Genomic DNA, 12,354 nt, shown 5'->3' with positions numbered 1-12,354 from the left:
GGCAAGGAGAAGGAGGAGGAGGCCACGGCGAGACGACGGTATGAGATCTTCTGTGGAGGTAGTGTGGCGTGGTAAACGACGACACAGCATGATCATTCTGTGAATCTCATCTCATGCTAGCTTACGACGATGTTTTAGTTGAGCGTAGACTTGTCGAAGACTGAACTTGGCTGATATCTACCACATATGTCCGGTGGATCTTTTCCATAATTATTGAGCCAACGCAGAGTCCTGTTTGTAAGGTGGCGGCTGAAACAGCTCTCCATTTCTGAAAAACGATAGGGGAAAATGCATGTCTCTTTTACTAAAACGATAACGGAAAATATCTACGTACCCATCCTAATTCAGTCTAGAAGACAACCCTTTGTACCTTTGTAAATGTTGTCTGTTAAGTAACCTTAAGGTTTACATGTCAATGCAGTAAGAGCAAGTACAACAATGCAGACAGCTGCTGTTTTTTTTGCACAAACAGACAGCTTGAACAGACAGGTTGTCTGTTTGGCTGACTGCAAGTTGTTTAATTCATCCTAAGACATAGAAAACATGGTGATCTAGTGCACACTTGATCTTTATAGTTATTTTTGTTGCATACACGAGAGAACGCACAATAGAATGAAAAAAATGACTAACTGAATCACACACAAAATTAACAGATCCAATTATCTATGCACCAAATTGAAACAAGATGCCTGAAAAAATCCAACACAAACCAATTGAACTGAGTTTACAAATCTAAAAGAAAATCAATAGCTTGAGAGAGCGAGAAGCACGAGGAGCTGCTGTACCGATAAGGCCAGCACCGCCCACGGCCAGGGGCCAAGCCGGCCTGCACGCGCCCCGCCGCTCATGGCCAGGGCCAGGCGGGCAGCCTTGCGGCCTGCAGTAAGCGCTGCCCACCGCCGGGACAGGAGGCCAGCCTGCTCACGCCGCCCACTGCAGGAGGAACCAGTGGCCGACGGCCTGCCCAAGCCGCTTGTAGCCAGAGCCTATCGGCGGAGGAGGTAGAAGAGGTAGTTGTTAAATATGTAACGTCTCTTGTAACGTGATCAACAAATGCTTGGCTGCGACCATAAAGTGTTGACACGATAAGATCATAGTTAGTTGACTCGGTTAGATTCTAGAAGGTTTATCTCTAAAGGTTGTTACCGAGTACAACAACTATTGTAACATCTTCCCTGTAAATCTTTGGGTGTTTTTTCCCTATATAAACATGCATCCGTGGACAGCCAAGATAGGCATCCACGTTCCACAAATCTTTACATGGTAATCAGAGCTATTCTTCCAAAATACATCTACTAGCCGCGCCCATGGTGTCGTCCTCTTCCTCGACTCCCATGGCGCCCGGTCCTACGGTCTCTGAGAAATTGACCAAGGACTTTCATTATCTGGAAGGCACAGATCCTTCCAGCCATCCGAGGTGCTCAACTGATGGGCTATCTTGATGGCACGATGAAGGAGCCGTCGAAGATCATCGAAGTTGTCAAGGACAACAAGAAGCAAGCAGTTCCGAATCCGGAATATGATGCTTGGCTGGCCAAGGATCAACAACTCCTGGGCTATCTGCTCAACTCGTTACACAAAGACGTGTTGGCGCAGGTGGTTGAAGTGACGACCTCGGCCGAGCTATGGAGTGCCCTACAGAGGATGTTCTCTGCGCGCTCCCTCACGCGGGTCACAAATCTGCGCATCCAGTTGGCAAACCTCAAGAAGGGCAATATGCCGACCTCGGACTACTTCGCCAAGATGAAGGCGATCAAAGATGAACTTGCTGCCGCCGGCAAGGCGGTCAGCGATGAGGAACTGATCTCCTACATTGTGAACGGTTTGGGCTATGACTATAATCCTTTTTGTGTCATCTGTTCTTGGCCGTTCTGAACATACCTCGCTGAGCGATCTATATGCACAACTTATGGCATATGAGACGCGACTCGAGATGCTTCAGGAAGATGGGCAGTACCAATCTTCATCAAATGCAGCAACACGTGGCCGTGGAGGATACCGTGGCCGCGGCAACAACAGCAATCATGGGCACGGACGTTCAGGTCGTGGCAATGGCGGCCGTGGTAACAACAACAATAACGTCGGTGCATCAAAACAAGGAGGTGGCCAGTCAAGCTCCAAACCACTTTGCCAGACCTGCAAGAAACCCAACCACGAAGCCCCAGAGTGTTAGTACAGGTATGATGAGGATTATCAACCAAAGAGTGCAGGCATGGCTACATCAAACTATGGAGTTGATACAAACTGGTACACCGATAGTGGATCAACTGATCATATCACAAGCGAGCTAGAGAAGATTACTGTTCGTGACAAATACAATGGTCAAGATCAGATTCACACCGCCAATGGCTCAGGTATGAAGATTAGTAGTAATGGTCATTCAATTTTACATACCCCACAAAAGGATTTGCATCTTAATAATATTCTTCATGTTCCTAGTGCACGCAAAAATCTTGTCTCTGTTCATCGCTTGGCATCTGACAATAACATCTTTCTTGAGTTTCACCCAAAATTCTTTCTCATAAAGGATCAGGAAACCAAGAGAATTCTTCATCAAGGTAGATGCCGAGGTGGTCTCTATCCAGCGGCGGAACCAGAAAATTTTTGAAGGGGGGGCCAAGAGGCTAAGCCAACATATGGCCATGGCGGCGGCCGGCGGCGTTACTGCGACGTATGTACGTCTGCAGTTCGGCTGAGGCGTCCGTTAGTTTGTTATACCATTGCAAAAACGATTCAGAGTCTATGTGCCATGTCTGCGGCTAGGGGCGAAGCTACCTCTAAAATTATCATGGTGCAACCGTTAAAGACCATAAAAAAAATTAACAATACATGGTAAATGCAAGTCTAGCTAGTGCTAAATTTTTCATTACCCTGGTGCATCGGTACCAGGCAAACTGTACGTAGCATTAACCCTGGCTGCGGCTCCTCCTAAAATAGCTCTGGTACAGTTTTTTGATGAAGTAGAAATTGAAGTTGTGTTAAAAAATTGTTTCGTAAAACGGCTTCAGTCGCCTAGGATCATGGTAGCCGCGAGAAGCCACAATTTTTTGCTCGCAGGCAAAGCCATTTTATGGCTTTATTCACGGCTCCCATGATAAAATCATTTTGAAAATGATACTTTGACAGAGCTTTCATCAAAAGTCGATGAGGAAGCTATGCAAAACAGACTACTTTTTGCTTGTAATTATTGCCTCTTAGACTATGTACTTGATTTTAATTGAAAATACAACGTGAGCTACTAGATATTGAATTTATTGTAGAATCACTTATCTAATTATTTGCTATATACTGCAAAAAAAGAGGGAGGTTCAACTTTTTTTTTCAGCCTTAGGGGGGGCCGTGGCCCCTGCTAGCCCCCCTGGTTCCGCCGTTGTCTCTATCCCCCTAGATGATTACCCTTCTAGAGCAAGATCAAATAAACAGGCTTATGGAGTTGACAAGCCTTCCACTTCAAGATGGCGTAGTCGTTTAGGCCATCATTCTTTTTCTATTGTTCATCGTGTGCTTAGGAATAATGATCTTCCTTCTGTTAAAGATCAGAACATTGATTCTATTTGTGATTCATGTCAGCGTGCTAAAAGTGATCAACTTCCTTATTCGAAGTCCAACAGTGTTTCTTGTGCCCCTCTTGAGTTGATTCACTCTGATGTTTGGGGTCCTGCCCCCTTCTCTGTTGGAAAATATTCATACTATGTGAGTTTCATCGATGATTTTAGCAAATATACTTGGATCTATCTTCTGAAAAATAAATCTGATGTTTTTCATGTCTTTCAAGGCTTCCAGAATTTAGTTGAGAGAAAATTTGATAGAAAAATCCTAGCCATGCAAACCGACTAGGGTGGTGAGTATGAAAAGCTAAATACTTTCTTTCAAAAAATAGGAATAGCACATCATGTGTCATGTCCTCATGCACACCAAAAAAATGGAGTAGCAGAGAGAAAACATAGACACATCGTTGAAGTTGGATTAGCTCTTCTTGCAAATGCTTCCATGCCACTAAAGTTCTGGGAGAAGCCTTCCTAGCAGCTACTTAGCTTATTAACCTCTTGCCGAGCAAGGTAATTGACTTCAAAAATCCAGTAGAACTCCTCTTCCAATAGAAACCTGATTACAAGTCCCTTAGGTTGTTTGGTTGTGCATGCTGGCCTAATCTTAGGCCATACAACAGTCACAAGCTTGCCTTTTGTTCTACTCGATGTGCCTTCCTTGGGTATAGCTCACGGCATAAAGGCTTCAAATGTTTAGACATCTCCACTGGCCGCATCTATATTGTAAGGAACATGGCCCCATTAGGCCATAGTTTTGTGATTTTGGTTATTTAGTAACATAGCAATCAATGGGACTGATGAGCTTGTCAAGTGAACAATCATAGATCCCAGGGATGAAGCAAAAAGGCCAAGCAAAGCAAAACACGAAGAAAGAACTCAAAGGAATGTTGAATTAGATGAGTTCTGCAGAAATCAGTAGCACCGGTTGCACCAGTGAATAAGCACCGGTCTAACCGGTTAGCTTCGGATACACCGGTGCCGTACCACTGGTGCATTTGGTCTACGCTGAAGGGAACCAAATGTAGAAGCCCAAGTTGCACCGGTTGAACCGGTGGTGCCAAGTTGATGCACCGGTGCATTCACCATGCTATTGATCAGAGAGCATGTCAAGTGGCCAGGAGGTAAAGCTTCAGGACCAGTTGAACCGGTGGCCACCGGTGCAATACACCGGTCTAACTGATGACAGCCACGTCAGCTGTCAGAGGCCAACGGCTAGTGCAGAAGGATTAGCGCAATCACTAGGAATGGTTCATCCTTAGCAACAGTGCCAGAAATGCTTGTTGGCAGTCCTTAGTGCAATCACTAGAAATGAGGGCGCTGAACCCATCCTAGATACTGCACCCAAGGGGTGCCACTCTCGTGGTATAATCAATACGATTACAAATGGATCCGCAAGCGCATGGATATACCGTTGTAGCATTTCACCCGAAGAATAAGGGTATCGTCATTTATTTGTGTCGCAAAGGACGGCAGCGACAAAGGTATTGTACTCAACATTAACTATGACATTGTGCCTCAAGCAATAGGCAATGCTCTAACAGGGGTAAGTCCAAGTAAAGAATAAGCAAGGTTAATGTGACACAGCACACATCCACACTCCAAGAGGAAGGAATAAAGGAGAGAAACTATAAAACAAAGAACTACTCTATCCTACGTAAAGTTAGCTGGAGTAATGTTAGATCATGGTTAGGACTACAGGTGCCTGGAAAATGGGATAGCGGGGAGAAGGTCCCGTACCGGAGTACATCCAGTCCCATTACCTATTTGCATGAACTCCTACACCGAACCCGAACGTCGGGAAGTACGCTAAACGCAACACCGCTGTTACTCCGGACGGACATGGCTGTCACCACCTGCCATCTACCCCAGTCACACCATGGAGCACAGTCATATCCGAAGGATCCCTTATACCCGAGCACCACGCTCGTGTATGAAGTCACTACTCTAGTGCCCCCAGGTCTCCGACCCTTCGGATGGACGAGTAAAACACTAGAGCAAGCCCGAAAGCACAACGAACCTCTATCCGTACCCGGATCATCTGGCCTAACCAAGACCGTAGCATAACTTATGAACGATCTAAGCATGGATTGATAAACTATCAAGATAGTAAAGCAACCATGGCAGAACTCTATATTATGAATAGAAGTCTGACAAGTCGGATACAAAGCCATACCAGGAGCCGAGGATTGCTCAACGACCCCGAGGACGACTTGTTCGCTAAAGAGAACTAGCCTAGCTCCACTATCTAGCTAAGAGAGCAAGAGAGAGGAGAGCCTTCTTGGAGAGAATGGAATGAAGAGTGTGTGTGTGTGTGTGTGTGTGTGTTGAGAGGGGGGAGAGAGGCCCTATTTATACTACTTGGAGGTCGGGTTCCCCCCAACGCATATATGGAAGGTGATCAGGTGCCTTGGCCGTGACTCCTCCTCGAGATGCACCTGGACGCGTTGTAGGCCAGGTTCGGCCGACCCTAGGGGTCAGCCGACCCCACCTGTCAGCCGTTCGTGCTGATCCTTTGCTGGTGGTTGATTCGTTGGATCTTATCCTTATCCTCTAGTGCATCTTGCGTGGAGGCCCCGTTTCCTCTGACATGTGGGCCTTCTTTGTAAGGGTGTGATGCCGGATACGATATTCTGCGTAGTTATGTGGCGTCTACTATGTGTTTTTGTCTTATTCCGCTCCTACTCATCTGAAATGTACAAAACTCGAAAACAACTGTGGAGCGAGGTTAGTGATACAAATATGTGAGTAAGGCATGTAGTTTTCCTTTATTATTGAGTATAGTTGATGGGTAAAAATGGCACTTAAGCACCGTCAACAACTCCCCCAAGCTAGCCCTTTGCTCGTCCCGAGCAAAGTTTTAGACTTAGGTTGTTGATCAGGAGTTGCTACAATGTCGCATTCCTGACTTATGCCCAAGGCACAACTGAGTGTTCTTACCTTTATTCTGAATAAGTTGGCCTTGTTCACACCTTTTACCTTACTCCTGTGGGGCTTATAGCATCATCCTCATCTTTGGCGGTTGAGGGTCAGAATGGCTTGTAGAGTACCACTTACAACTCCTTTATTCAACCGTCAATCCGGAGGTTTTTATAAAGTTTTTGAAAAGAAATATTGTAGTTCCTCGGGTGATCTCTCAAATCGCTGAAATGTGTTTCATTCCTCACCAAGGCCTTTTTATGTGCCTTTGTTTTTCCATCCTACTTCTAATGGCTCTTTTTGGTGGATCTGTAGGTATGGAGGATATAATGGCAAACTTGCTTCTCATATTTCGCTATGTCAAAGACCGGATCCATAGGAGAAACAAATCATAAGCCTTGATCAAGATGTGCAAGTGTGTGGATATTTTTTTGTGGATGGTGGATGAAACTCCTTTATATGATCTCTCCCTTGTAATATTTTTGGTATGGGCTATATTTTCTTTCCCCCCCTTTTTTTTTGACACACCTTGTGGGTGTGTGGCACACCTTCTTTGGGTATGCATCTTTTCTCTTTTTTTTTTTGACATGCCTTGTGGGCATGTGGCATACCTTCTTTGGGTATGCATCTTTTATTTCTTTTTGTATAGCCCATACATCATGATGATAACTTTGGAGAGAGATAAACATTGTACAACATGGAGTTTTATTTGTGGATGAATGGGGGATGTACTTGCTATCTTCCAGGTGTAGAAGTATAGCATGTGAGTGGACGTGTACGTGATCTTGATTATGGGCGTATGAAATGATTCTCACAAAGGATCACAACAATTTGACAAAGCTCAATGAGAAGACAAGTTGCATATGTAGAAAAGGCTTTTCAAACAGAGATGCGGATGTTGCGGTGGTTTTGCGGGTACACAAGGAGGGATAGAGTCTGGAACGAAGTTATTCGAGATAGGGTCGGGGTGGCACCAATTGAGGAGAAACTTACTTAGCATCGGCTGAGATGGTTTGGACATGTCCAACGAAGGCCTCCTGAGGCGCCGGTGCGTAATGGGGTTCTTGAGCGGGTCGATAATGTAAAGAGGGGTAGAGGTAGACCTAAACTGACGTGGGATGAGTTGGTTAAGAGAGACCTTAAGAATTGGAATATCTCTAAAGAGATAGCTTTGGATAGGAGCGCTTGGAGACTAGCTATCAATGTGCCTGAACCTTGAACTTTTTTCTTTCGGGTTTTATCTCTAGCCTACCCCAACTTGCTTGGGAAAAAAGGCTATGTTGTTGTTGTTGTTGTTGTTTGTTGTTTGAAAAGAAATACTCCGGATATCAAACATCACGTAGGAGAAGATCGTAGCAACTCTTTTCAGCCATATCATAACCCACAACAACCTAGATTCGAATTCTGCTTTTCGCTTCCCACAAGTTTCAAGCTTAAGGTTTGAACATCTAGCCACCAAACACAGAACTTAGGGAGAGCACAAGGTTGTAATTAGGCATATGAAAGGAACTAACAGAGTAACTATTCATCATCTCAACAAGGAAAAACTACACATGCTTACTACACATACTGGAAAGCAAGTAAATATTTTTGGGTTTTTAAAGATTTTGTCAATTTTTATTTGATTTTAGTTATGCAATTTTTTGTGGATTTTCAGAATTTTGCAAATTTTTGTTTGCTTTCATGCAAGGTTTTGAAAGCAGTAAAGATAGAGTTTGATACAAGGTACCTCTCATGGGGGTCCTCCCCCAATCTAGCTTCAGGCTCACTGCTGTTGGTTGGGATTAAACCCAGCCCAACAGTAGTAGGCCCTCCACTCCTCCTGGGATTGATGCTGTTGCTACTCCAGATTGCGGATCCTGTTGCCTGTGTATCGCTGCTAGTTCTGTGTTGATTCGATGTGCTGGCCCAGCGACTCGTCGATGTTGGTGGTGCGCACGTTCAGCTCACCCATCTGTCGAGTCAGAGTGGCGAAACCTCTGGATGAAGCTGTACGTCGCGGGGGACCACTGGAGCTGGAACTGGTGGACCGGTGCCCTGAGGCCTGCCGTGCCCACTCGGTGGAGCTGGCACTCTGCCATGACGAACCTCCAGCCTCATATTGCTGTGGTTGAGACTGAGGTTGCTGCTGCATGAACTCCTCCCTTCTGGCCCTGCTTCTTGTAACCCTGCCAGGAAGACCAGAAACACTATGCTTGCGGTTCTCCTCTTGTGGAACAAGAGGGATGGTTAGCGAACGGCAATTATACAAATGATACCCCGCATTTGGCAACGGGATTTCATTTGCATAACCAAGCGAAAAGAAAATCAAGGAGTCATCCGGGCCTTTCTTGAGCGTGTGGCCTTGAACCAAGTACGCCTCATCGATCATAACACGAGGCTCCTCAATGAAAGGAACGGGGTTCCTGTCTAAGATTCCAATGTTTGATGCGATGCGGGTAACCAAAGAAGTGCATTCAATAGGACCCGTCATCCGAAAATTTGTGAGCCATTCCTTAACCATTGCTTGTGCGGGGGAGATTCGGATCTTGTTGACCATGGCGTATAATATCATCAACTCATCATTGCGCGCTGGTCGTGGATCATCTCTTGGAAAGAGAGTGATAGCCACCCACCTGTGCATCAAACAAAGAGTCAGATTTTGAATGTCATTGCACCGAGGTGCAAACTTGCCATGAACAACTTGACCCGAAATCAAACCCCAAAACTCATGTCGATCAAAACCACGGCAAGCTTTTGCAAGGGAAACTGGCAAGCGCGCGCTAAAACCAAGGAGGTGACTGAAATTTCTCCAATTAAAATAGCATTCATCTCCAAAAAGTCGAAATGAAACACCATAGTCCACCTCCCGAAGAGTGCAAAGAAACTGGATAGTGAGGAGATGAGAACCATTCTCCTCAACGGGCACAAAACCATCTCATACAACCGCATGCCAAACACGAGCGAAGTCAACGTCCATACCTGTTTTCTCAAGGAGGTCCAGATCGAAGGCTCTGGTTTGACCAAAGCTTCGATTCTTGATCATGGCGTAGGCTTGATGCTCGTGGTCATCTCGCAAGTCGAGGTACGGTGCATCATCCTCATCTATCTCCGTGTCCTCGGCTTGCGGTTCTGCAGCTTGCTCCTTGAATTGTTCTTCTTGTTCGTCTTGCTCATAGTTCATCGTGGTCGGTGTTGGTGCAGGTTCGGGGGAATGATGAGAGCTCGACTTGCCCTATGAACGGGACGAGCCCAACCTCGTCATCCTCTTGAGAGCTCCAGAAATTTTCCGCCCTGCACCTATCATGCTTGCAACAAGAACGAACAAGAATGAACGAGAACAACTCAATTCGGGTTACGTTAGTGAAATAAAAATGAAACTCTTACCCAAAAGTTGTTCCTCCAAAAATGTGATCAATCTTGCAGCAAAGAATTGAGAGAGAGTGTGTGTTCTTGCAATCAAGCTTGAGTCAAAATCCAAAGGAAACCCGAGCAAGAATGTGTGAGGGGGAGTGAGAGTGAAGAGAGTGAGCATGAGAGCTCATCACCCCTCTCTCGGCCTCTATTTAAAGGAATTTGGGCGAGTGCACCCGAGGAAGAGCCAGACACAACGGTCAGGTAGCCCTTGGAGAAGGTGGGGCCCAGGAACCATTGGCCTTGGGTCGGCCTACCTATGGGGTTGGCCGGCCCCAGGGTGGGCGCCCTGGTGCCTCCCCTTTGGCCAGGTGATTCCTCAATGGTCATAAACTTTGAAAATATGGTGCACGGCCAAAAGTTTGCTCGAAAAGATGTCCAAATTATTTTTCCCCAAAGGATTTTAAAACTCAAAAAATATTTTTGGTCTTTTTGTAAAAAGGGAAAAATACTAGAAAAATTCCAGCATGCAGAAAACAATTTTGAAAATTTCAAACATGTAGTGGAGAAAAACAAATAAGGTGCAAAGAAAATGTTGAAAAGCGGAGAAAGCAAATATGAGATAAATACCAATTTACCTTTGGCAAGGGCGCGTCGTTTAAAGTCCGATGTGCACGAATTTTCTCCATTGTTCTTACCATTCGTCGGCTCGTCCTGGAGAACTGGATGAGGCCGAACTCTCGACCTTCCGCCACACCTTCTTTTCCTTCTTCTTTCTTTTAGGTGCGGAGGGTCGTTGTTCTGGCTGGGGTTCTGGTGCACCCCAGAGTGCTTGCCCTTCACTGTTTTGTTGGATCATGAAGCGCTGCTCTTCCTTCTTCTTGAACTTGAAAAACATATCCTTCCTTCCGACACGGAAACATATTTCTCCCTTTCCGACATCGATCCTTGCCTTGGCAGACCTTAGAAAAGGTCGCCCAAGTATGAGGTCGACTCCGAGGTCGCCCTCCATATCCATTACCACAAAGTCAGCAAGGACGAAGGAGTCACATACTCGTACAAAAACGTGTTCGGCTATCCCTTCGGGATACCGAATGGTTGAATCTGCAAGCTGTACGAGCATAGTTGTTGGGGGAAAGAGTAGGATATTCAAGTGCTTCATATATTACCTTGGGCATTATATTTACGCTTGCCCCTAGATCGCATAGGCACCGCTCGAAGTGTTTGATGTAGATCGAGCAGCTGATCATGGGGACCTCTGGATCCTCTTGCACCACTACCACCATGCCATTCCAAACGTCGTTCCTTGGGGGATAGTACCTACCTGCATGGTTATTGCGTGGTGGCCTCCGGGATGAGTGATCCCATCCGGTAGACACCATGCTGACATTTTCAACGGGAGACTCGGGTTGCCCCGGGATCTTCCCGCTCTCAACAGCAGGTAACGAAGCAGCAATTTGTGCAAGCTAGGTTTCGATCATTTTGTTGAAATTTAACAGGTTTTTAAGAATTGAAGACAAAGTTTCAAGCTTGACATTTAAACTTTCCAGGGATTTGTCATTGGCCAAGAGCTTTTTATTTATATTTTCATTGATTTTAACTTGGCCAAGAACAAGTTCTCTCAAGGGAGGTTGGTTTGAATTGAAATTCGAATTATAAGAAGGATTGTAGTTATTACCTCCCTGAAAAGGTGGACGTGGCTAGGTCCACCCCTGGCCTCCATGTTGTGGACGGTACCCGTTGTTGTTGTTGTTGTTGTCGAGGTAGGCGCTGTCTTCACGGGTTTCGGGGCAGTCGTTCCCCAAGTGTCCATCATTACCACAGACTTCGCACGTGAAATGCGATTCCATGGTATGAGCATAGTTTTCTCTATGCTTCTTGAATTCGGCCCTTTCGCCGAGATGCTTCAGTAGGAGGTCCAGTTTGGCAACGATCATATTCGTCTCCTTGACGGTATGTGTGCCTTGGTGCGGGGTTGGAGTCGTTCATCGCTCCACCCCTGATTGGAGACCATCTTCTCGACCAATGCTTTGGATTTGGCTATGGTCAGGTCGAGGAAGGCTCCTCCAGCAGCGGCATCAATATTGGCTCGAGATGTCGTTGTGAGCCTATTGTAGAAGCTTTGCAGGATGAGCCACTCATCCATGCCGTGATGAGGACATGTCAGGATGTATTCTTGCAGCCTCTCCCAAGCTTCTGGGATGGATTCCATCCCCGTCTGCTGGAAACTTGAAATTTTCCCGCGCAGGGCATTTGTTTTGCCCAGCGGGAAGAATTTTGCGAGGAACGCCTTGGAGCATTTGGCCCAGGTGTCAATGTCCTTTTCTTTATAAAACCACTGTTTCGCCTTCCCCAGGAGGGAAAAGGGAAATAGACGAAGCTTGACAACGTCGGCGGCGACACCCCAAATGACAACGGTGTCGCAAAGCTCCAGAAAATTCTGCAAATGTGCATTTACGTCCTCATTTGGCTTGCCACAGAATGGGCTAGCCTGTACCATATTGATGAGGCTTGATTTGAGCTCGAAGTTCATGTCCCCGACATTGATGTTGGGGCC

The 12,354-nt window shown here is 46.0% G+C and overlaps 2 non-coding genes across 2 annotated transcripts; both read left to right on the top strand.

Annotated features, from left to right (window-relative positions):
* Window positions 1-1,782: 1,782 nt before the first annotated feature.
* On the top strand, window positions 1,783-1,922 carry LOC120680342. The gene has a single exon (XR_005677612.1). It is a non-coding gene; the product is annotated as a small nucleolar RNA Z247 (small nucleolar RNA).
* Window positions 1,923-11,941: 10,019 nt separating this feature from the next.
* LOC120680365 lies at window positions 11,942-12,045 on the top strand. Its single transcript, XR_005677632.1, has one exon. It is a non-coding gene; the product is annotated as a small nucleolar RNA R71 (small nucleolar RNA).
* The last annotated feature ends 309 nt before the right edge of the window (window positions 12,046-12,354 follow it).

Source organism: Panicum virgatum, chromosome 6N (assembly GCF_016808335.1).
Source record: "Panicum virgatum strain AP13 chromosome 6N, P.virgatum_v5, whole genome shotgun sequence".
Lineage (NCBI taxonomy): Eukaryota > Viridiplantae > Streptophyta > Magnoliopsida > Poales > Poaceae > Panicum > Panicum virgatum.
This window is presented reverse-complemented; position numbering and strand designations above follow the sequence as displayed.